This window comes from Schistocerca nitens, chromosome 6 (genome assembly GCF_023898315.1).
Source record: "Schistocerca nitens isolate TAMUIC-IGC-003100 chromosome 6, iqSchNite1.1, whole genome shotgun sequence".
In the NCBI taxonomy this organism is placed as follows: domain Eukaryota; kingdom Metazoa; phylum Arthropoda; class Insecta; order Orthoptera; family Acrididae; genus Schistocerca; species Schistocerca nitens.
The window spans coordinates 220,956,662-220,959,717 of NC_064619.1; the positions used below are offsets into that span (position 1 = coordinate 220,956,662).

Sequence of the window (3,056 nt, forward strand, 5' to 3'; positions counted from 1 at the left end):
CTCTCTCTCTCTCTCTCTCTTCTCAACGGTCACAGGCCCTGCAGACCACGCACTGCATCAACGATCTGCTTCCACCGCCTTCTATCTCTCGCAGCCTCTCTACACCCTGCGGAAATTCATAATGCTGCGATGTCCTTCTCTATGTCATATTTCCACCTTGTACGAGGTTGGCCCAATGGTCTTGTTGCCTGGAGAGTTCCTTCAAATGCTTTCTTGGTGATTCTGTTGTTTTCCATTCTGGCCACATGTCCAGCCCATTGCAGTCTCCTACTTTCTAATTTCTGGATGATAGTGGGTTGCTTCATTAATTGATAAATTTCATTCTTATTTCGAATTCTCCATATGCCATTCTCCATCACAGGTTCCCAGACTTTTCTCATCACTTTTCTTTCAAAAACATTCAGTTTTTCTCTTTCATTCTTGCTTGCACACCTTGTTGTTTTGCGTGGCACTATCACAGCACAGTCTCCTACTTTTTAATTTCTGGACGTTAGACAACGGCCTTGCCGCAGTGGTAACTCCGGTTCCCGTCAGATCACCGAAGTCAAGCGCTGTTGGATTGGGCTAGCACTGGGATGGGTGACCATCCGGTCTGCCTAGCGCTGTTGACAATCGGGGTGCACTCAGCCCTTGTGAGGCAAACTGAGGAGCTACTTGATTGAGGAGTAGCGGCTCCGGTCTCGGAAACTGACATACGGCCGGGAGAGCGGTGTGCTGACCACATGACCCTCCATATCCACATCCAGTGACAGCTGTGGGCTGCGGATGACAGGGCGGCCGGTCGGTACCGTTGGGCATTCATGGCCTGTGCGGGAAGAGTTTAGTTTAGTTTTAGTGGGCTGATTCCTAAACTGATAAATTTCAGTGTTCTTTCGAACTCTCAAGATGTTTTTCTCCAAAACAGGTCCCCTGACTTTTCCCATTACTTTTCTATCGATAACATTCCGTTTTTCTCTCTCTTTCTCGGTATGCGTCCAGCTTTCCGAATCATACAGTACTACTGGGCAGATGATGGGTTATACCTCTTCATCTTTGTGGTGATTGACAAGGCTTTACTTTTGAGTGGGCTGCTTAGAGCGTACAGACATCTTGATGCTGAGGCTATTCTCTCATTTATATCCAGCGTTATGATATTTGTACTGCTGAAGCGCGATCGAAGGCATTGAAATCGATGAACTTTTCTGAATCTAGAACAGTGGTCTATTTCAAAGTGTGGATCTGGTTTTATGACTCGATTTGTTTCCATATATACTGTTTTCTCTTGGTTTATCAAAAGTCTCATCTTGCTGGGGCTGTGCCTGAGAGATCTGTATATACTATGTCATCAAAAGTATACGGACAACCCAAAAACCATACGTTTTTCGTATTAGGTGCAGTGTGCTGCCACCTACTGCCGAGTACTCCATATTAGCGACCTCAGTAGTCATTAGACATCGCGAGAGAGCAGAATGGGGCGCACCCCGGAACTCACGGACTTCGAACGTGGTCAGGTTATTGGGTGTAATTACAGATATTTGAAGAAAACCGGTTCAAAATGGTTCAAATGGCTCTGAGCACTATGGGACTTAACGTCTGAGGTCATCAGTCCCCTAGAACTTAGAACTACTTAAACCTAACTAACCTAAGTACATCACACACATCCATGCCCGAGGCAGGATTCGAACCTGCGACCGTAGCGGTCTACTGGTTCCAGACTGAAGCGCCTAGAATCGCTCGGCCACACCGACCGGCAAGAAAGCCTGTAATTACAATTTTAAAAACTGATGTTTACATGTATACAAACAGTAAAGAACATTCTTTGTCTTTAACAGCCATAAAATAAAAGCCCATAGTTGATGCTACAACTGCAGTGAAACATGTTTGTGATGAAAAACAAAACTGTGTTTTGCTAAAGACGGGCCCTATCCAAACACATATGTATTGTTAAAGCAAACACGGACAAAAGAGCTTCAACCTCAAGATGATGATTTAGTAACAAAGTTCATTTCAGTCAAATGATTACTTTATTTCTTTAATGGTTGTACCAATTTCAACTGACTAATCGTTATTAATACCACATGAACAGTTCTTGGCCGATGGCAGTGTCAGAGGGTGAGTGAGTCAACATTCCCGTCAGATTCCTATTACTGACACTCGTTTCATAAAAAGTAATGTCTTCACAGTCTCTGATGTCGAATAAATTTCATACAGTCATGTATGCCTCTAGTTTAAGGATCAAAGTGAGCACGTTAATTTCAAATCCTCCTTGAAGAAGCCTAAATTAAGCAGGTTAAATATCACTTTCAGTACATGCTATAATCACAAGTTCCTTGTGTGCAGTCAATTTGTGATGCTTATAAGTTAAGACACTTTCAGTTCCTACACCTGAGTAGTGCCGGAAAGCATCTTCTATGCGTCACATTCTTCTGATATAACTCATTCAAGTAAACTAAGAACTGAAGTCTTTATATCGCAAAGCAGGAGACTGCGTCAGCAATGTGAGACACTATCCACGCAGTTGCTGCTTTCTTCCTGCGCGGATGTGGTTAGAACTCCGATGCTATCGCTCTGCTGTTGTTCCTTCTGGTCGATACAACGCGTCTATCCGACAGAGCGTTTGTTTAGTAGGCCATAAAAGCGATATTTGGTATCTGTTCAAAAATATCCGCACAATTATTGGTGGACAAAATATGGGCCTTCCTGACGGCTGGAACTCTGCTAGCAACACTTTCAGGGAAGTGTCTGAATGTCTGTGGAGGAATGGCAGCCCATTCCCCACGAGATCCTAAACCAGGGATGGTAGTGCTGTTGGACGTTGAGGTCTGGAGGGAATTCCACGATCTAATTTATTCCAAAGGTGTCCCATTGGGTTAAAAAAAATTAAATGGCTCCGAGCACTATGGGACTTAACATCTGAGGTCATCAGTCCCCGAGAACTTAGAACTACGTAAACCTAACTAACCTAAGGACATCATACACACCCAAGCCCGAGGCAGGATTAGAACCTGCGACCGTAGGAGCAGCGCGCTTCCGGACTGAAGCGCCTAGAACCGCTCGGCCACCGCGGCCGGCTTGTC

The 3,056-nt window shown here is 44.7% G+C and overlaps 1 pseudogene; it reads left to right on the forward strand.

Annotated features, from left to right (window-relative positions):
• Positions 1-493: 493 nt before the first annotated feature.
• LOC126263926 (5S ribosomal RNA) lies at positions 494-611 on the forward strand (annotated as a pseudogene).
• Positions 612-3,056: the final 2,445 nt, after the last annotated feature.